At 37.4% G+C, this 6,000-nt stretch overlaps 1 pseudogene; it reads right to left on the bottom strand.

The window, feature by feature from the left end:
* Nucleotides 1-258: 258 nt before the first annotated feature.
* Nucleotides 259-900, bottom strand: LOC128061729 (olfactory receptor 10A7-like; annotated as a pseudogene).
* Between the last annotated feature and the right edge of the window lie 5,100 nt (nucleotides 901-6,000).

The raw sequence follows: 6,000 nt of genomic DNA, 5'->3' as shown, positions 1-6,000 counted from the left end.
GTGTTAGAGTTGGGTAAAATTTAAATGGCTATGAAAAAGTGGATTTGTTTTAAAGAATAAAATAAAATTAATTGATTTTCTTATTTAAAATGTAGTCAAACTGACTTCAGACAGAAAACCTCAAAATACGTAATAATAGTAAATGACAACATAATAATTGGGAATAATTACACTATCAGTAAACAATGGAAGAGTGAAATTAAATCGTATTTCTGTGAGCCCTCTGAGACAAACATTAAAAAGTGACCTTTCACATCTTCACAGTGTTTTCTTAAGTAATAGTTTTTTCAAAGCTGCAATGACATCCTTAGTCCTAAGACTGTATAGCAAGGTGTTAAACACTGGCGTCACAGCAGTGTAAGAAACAGAGCATTTTGTCGGTTCCTGTGGAATGATTTGGTTTGGGGCGTAAATAGGCAATAGTCACGGAGCCAAAGAATAGAAGCACAACGGTGAGATGGGAAGAGCAGGTGGAGAAGGCTCTGGACCGGCCTGTGGCTGAGCGCGGCTTTCAGATGGCAGAAATGATTTTGACATTTCAGGAGGAAATGAATCAGGAGGAAAGGAATCGTGGCAAACAGCGCAGCAACCGCATTGACACAAATTTATTAAGCGCAGTGTCCCCACAGGCCAAGGTGATCAACGGGGGATGTCACAGAAGAAGCGGTCGATCTGGTCTGAAGCGCAAAAGGGCAGTGAGGACACCCGGCGTGTCTGTGCTGTCGGGACTGGAATTCCCGCCCCCAGGCGCCAGCAGCCGACTGCGGGCCAGTCCTGTGATTCGTGAGCAGAGGGCGGCGCAGAAGCTGCAAGTGGATGCACAGGGCTCAGGCCTCGCTCCCAAGAGGAGCGCCCCCGGAGCAAGGAAGAAGCGCGTCCGATGGCACAGAGGCTGCGCATGGACGCACAGAGCACAGGACTCGCCCCCAGGAGGAGCGCCCCCGGGGCTCACGGAACAAGGAAGAAGCGTGTCTGATGGCGCAGCTCAGTGAAGAAACGCTTCTGTCCTGAGTCCAAAGGGTCACTAGAATCCTAGAGTGACAGATACGTAACAGATTTCCAGTGATGAGAAATTTGGAAGGGAAAAATACAGGGGCGTCTGGAGCATAGGGTCTACCTTCGTGATTATTATGATAAGACTATTTCCTGTTAAGATGAATATGTAGATGAGAAAGAAAATTCCAAATAGAAGTCCCTGGAGGTTTGGAAGATCCGAAAATCCCAGGAGAACAAATGCCATGACTGAAGAGAAATTGCCTTCTGCTGTTTGGTCTCCTGGAAGCATCTGCTATATATATAATTAATGTAAAGTCCTCTATCTCTCTGAGTTGCAGTTTGCCAAGTGATAAAATGTGTGCACTGCACTTTCGAAACTCACTAATTTGAGTCCTAGAAAAGCATCTAAATTTGATATTAAGCCGTAGTTTAAAGAAGTTCATTCTTTCACAAAAAGTAATCCATCAGAAAAGAGTAATATCAGGAATTAGGTCTGCTGATAGATGGCTGTATTTTCCTGTTACTGATAATGAAACAATTGATGCTGCATTTTGTTATTCAGCTTTGTGAGACGAATATATAGCTATAGCAAGAAATTTGACAATTTTATTTAGAATGACCTTTCCATCAATTCTTTCTCATGTTATTTCTTTTAAATTAATTGTATTTATTTATATTTTGATTTAAGCTATCCAAATATTTTTGAGTCATCATGCAACTATAATTTAAAAATAAGCCAGAAAAAGTGATTTGGGGGATGATCTTTGTGATTTTTTTGTGTTATAATAGTTGGTATAGCCAGTTTATTTCAATCGAAAGAGTCATAAAGAACTCAGCCAAAGAGGTTTTATCAAATCTCAAACACTGCTTTTGCATTTGAGTGATAATTCCTGCAATCGACAGCCATGCTTTCAATAAATTTCAACATAAAAATGTTATATAAATCGGCTAAGATCAAAGCAAATAAAAGGCATTATTAAAGACTGAATTTTAGGCATGTACAACTCAAAATCTAAGTTACTTTTACTGCAACAGATAATTTCAGGGGAACATAGAATGTATCATTTATATATACTTCTCCTTCCTGGGAACTAACATGTATAAATAACCCAATAAGTATTTGATTTACAAATGGATAACAATATTAAATATTAATTAGATTACTATATCCTCCACTAATGATTAGTATGGGATGCACTATTCTCATTATTGTGTTTTGTGTTCACCTCTCTCTCTCTGCACATTGAAATCTTGTCTTAATTCTTCTCCAATATTGTGGTAATATCCTTCTTTCATATTTTTCTTAAGTATTTTGGGGAAAACAAATCAGAGAAAAGTAAAAATAACAATTGAAAAACAAATTGGAAATTAGCAGTCTATAACTGAGTATGAATTTGCTTGACTAAGATTTGTGACAAGTTAATAACATGCAATGATAAGTAATTTTTGAAATTTCCACATGTATTGTGAATATTAAATAGAAATTGCATGATAAAACCTTTTGAAATGTAGAGAAGTTATTAAGCAATTTCTACCCAATTTCTAATTCCCTCCTTAAATATTATAGTAGCATAAAATCTTTCCTTCATATAAAGATAGTGAGGATTTTCTCCATGAATTTGGAATGTTTTCCAGGTGGTGTCAGGGATACCATTCATGCATGGCTTTATTATAATACTGAAAAATATTATGTATTCATCTATGACAGTGAAAGACGTATATACTGACCACACGTTGTGTTGGACTCATATTATTTCTGTTTTAATAACCTAAAAAAGTGTACAAACCAAACAGTTGGTGACTACAAATTCCATTCTAAGTCCACTATTTATTTCAGACTTTAATTAACAGTTTGTATTTGTGTTAAATGATTTTATGTTTACTTTCCAAAACAGTTTAATTGAAATTACAGTGTTCTGCAATACAGAGGGGTTTCCCACATGGCATTAGTGGTAAACAGTCTGCCTGCCAGTGCAGGAGATGCAAGAGTTGCAGGTTCGATCCTGGGTCTGAAAGAGTGCCTGGAGGAGGAGATAACAACCTTCTCCAGCATTCTTGCCTGGAAAATTCCATGGACAGAGGAGCCTGATGGGCTACAGTCTAGGAGGCTGCAAAGAGTCAGACACAGTTGAGCACACATTCATGCATACAATACAGAGATGGTGTTATTATCCACCACATCTACTATAAGGCTCTCCACATTTTATCTTCTCAAATGATACTTAAGCAATAAAACGATTATGAGCTGGATGAAATTCAAGCAACATAAACAGAGAAGAGAAAGAAAAGGATGAGAGAAAGAGAGGGAGAGGGAGGAGGAAGGAGGAAAGAAAGAGGGAAGAAGGGAGGGAAGGAGAGAGGGAGGGAAAGAAAGTAGGAAGAGAGAGAGATATGGAAAGTCAACCTATGAATTATTCTCAGTATTTTCATAACAAAATATTCACCTTAGTGAATCCCTGGTGGCTCAGAGACAAAGAATCCACCTGTAATGCAGGAGACATGGGTCCAATCTCTGGGTCAGGAAGATCCCCTGGAGAAAGAAATGGCAACCCGCTCCAGTATTCTTGCCTGGGAAATCTCTTGAATAGAGGAGCCTGGTGGGCTGCAGTCCATGGGGATCGCAAGAATCAGACAGGACAGTAACTAAACCACACCAGTGTTTTCAGTCTACGCCTAATACTGGAGATGAGATTAGTATTGTGATTTGATTGTATACTTATATCCCTTCACTGTAGATAGAGAAAGGCAGTATCATATCACTACTCTAAAATTAATTCTACTCAAACTTTTCTTTCGCAGAAGTCCTTCCAAGGGAACAGTAAACAGGCTTGATTCTTTTGAGGCTTTTTGTTTGTTTGTTTGTTTGTTTTTCCTTTAGGCTGGCTTGTTTTCTTAGGGACACAGGCCAATTTCTCTTTTACTTAGCTAATGACCTCAAGGCTCTAACTCCCTCTGGATGAGGACAAAGACAGTTATATTTGTAGTCTGATTTTGTAGTATTTGTTTAATCAGAAAAGTATAACATCAATTATTTTTCTTTTAATGCCCTAAAATGTTAGATTCCTGGCTCAGATGGTAAAGAGTCTGCCTGCAGTGCAGGAGACCTGGGTTTGACCCCTGGGTCAGGTGGATGTGCTTGAGAAGGGAATGGCTACCAACGACTCCAATATTCTTGTCGGAAAATTCCATGGACAGAGGAGCCTGGCAGGCTACAGTCCATGAGAACAAAGAGTTGGACACAACTGAGCAACTAATACTTTTCAAAGTAGTGTTTCTTCAGAAATAATACTGTATTTCATTGATTGTAGTACGCAAACACTTTTAAAACATTTAAAAATAAGCCAATCACTGCTTTCTTCAGTAAGTTTTCCTACATTTAGAATTTTCTTCAAAACTGCCTCAACTATTTTAATAACTTGTTACATTAAAACTAATAATACATTTCAAAATTCTTTTAGTCATTTATCTCACTAATTTTCTAACAGAATAATGAAGATGTTGCCTGAAATATAGTCTAACTTGTCAAATTTAATATATTATCTTGATAGCCTGTAAATATTTGGGTTTATAAACTTTGATATTTAAGATGTGATTAGCTAAGAGAATCAATCTAAAATGTAAAGAACACTTTTGATATAAGAGTTCATGCTTACCTCCCTGGATTGGAATGAAGCTATTTCTTTCTTTGATATGGAGTATTTTAAATGTTGTTCTATTGATATTCAACTTTAAATAATTTGAATGTTAGGTGTTGCAAATGTCTTCCTAAATCATTTTTTCCCTCCAAAGCAAATAGTGCTCTTTAAGTAGAAATAGATTTCTTTTGGCCTTGGGAATTAGTTCTCTCCCATATCAGTGTAAAATTGAACCAGCTCATTGTACTAGCCATTCAAATATTTTGGAAAGCAACCAAAAATGTCCCTGGCCATAGCATTCCTTTTCAGTGATGTCTTACTCTATTCCGTAGTGCTTTAAATAACAAGGCAACTGACTCTAGGATTCTTGCTGGGAGAATCCCATGGACAGAGGAACCTGGCGGCCTACAGTCCACTGGGTCACAAAGAGTCAGACATGGCTGAAGCTACTTAGTGCATAAGTACATAAATATCCTAGGGGAATTAGGACATCTAATGTTGATGGAGCAATGGAATCTAAGACATTTAAAAAATTTCCCAACACAAATATGACTAACTGATTTTTGACAAAGGTTCAAAATCATTCAATTTATTTAAGAAAAAATATATTGTCTTAAAAAAGTTATTAAAACATTGCACATGCAAATCCAAAGAAATAAACAACAACAACAAACCCTGAAGTTCCATATAAACCATAAAACCTTATTTAAAAATTAACTCAAAATTGATCAAATGAGGGGGAGAAATGGTGATGCCATCCACCCATCTCACCCTCTGTTGCTCCCTTTCCCTCTTGCTCTCAGTCTTTTGCAAACAGGCACACACACATACACACACACACACGCACGCACACACACACACGCACACAGAGATGCGTTTCCAGAAAATGGATGTGTGATTCCAGGGGCTGTGTGTGCGTGCGTGTGTGCTCAATTGCTTCAGTTGTGTCTGATTTTTTGTGATCCTCAGGCTGCCCTAATCGGTTTTCTGTAGTTTCTCATTAAATTTAACAATTGAATATTTTAAAATTAATATATATGAACAGATAGAGACATAGATTAGATATCTAGATACAGATACAGATATAAATATCCTGCAGCTTCCCAGGTGGCGCTAGTGGTGCAGAAGCCGTCTGCCAATACAGAAAACCCAAAAGATGCAGTTTCAATCCCTGGGTTGGAAAGATCCCCTGATAGTTTGTGAGTTTTGAGGAATCAGTCCATTTCACCTTATTGGCAATTTTATAGACATAGAGTTATTAAAAACATCTTTACTAATCCTTTAATAATATCTATAGATTTCAATGTGCCAACTCATTCTTTGTGTTTAATACATGTGATACGTCTTTTTTCATTGTCTGTTTTTTAAA

This window comes from Budorcas taxicolor, chromosome 16, assembly GCF_023091745.1.
Source record: "Budorcas taxicolor isolate Tak-1 chromosome 16, Takin1.1, whole genome shotgun sequence".
NCBI lineage: Eukaryota > Metazoa > Chordata > Mammalia > Artiodactyla > Bovidae > Budorcas > Budorcas taxicolor.
This window is presented reverse-complemented; position numbering and strand designations above follow the sequence as displayed.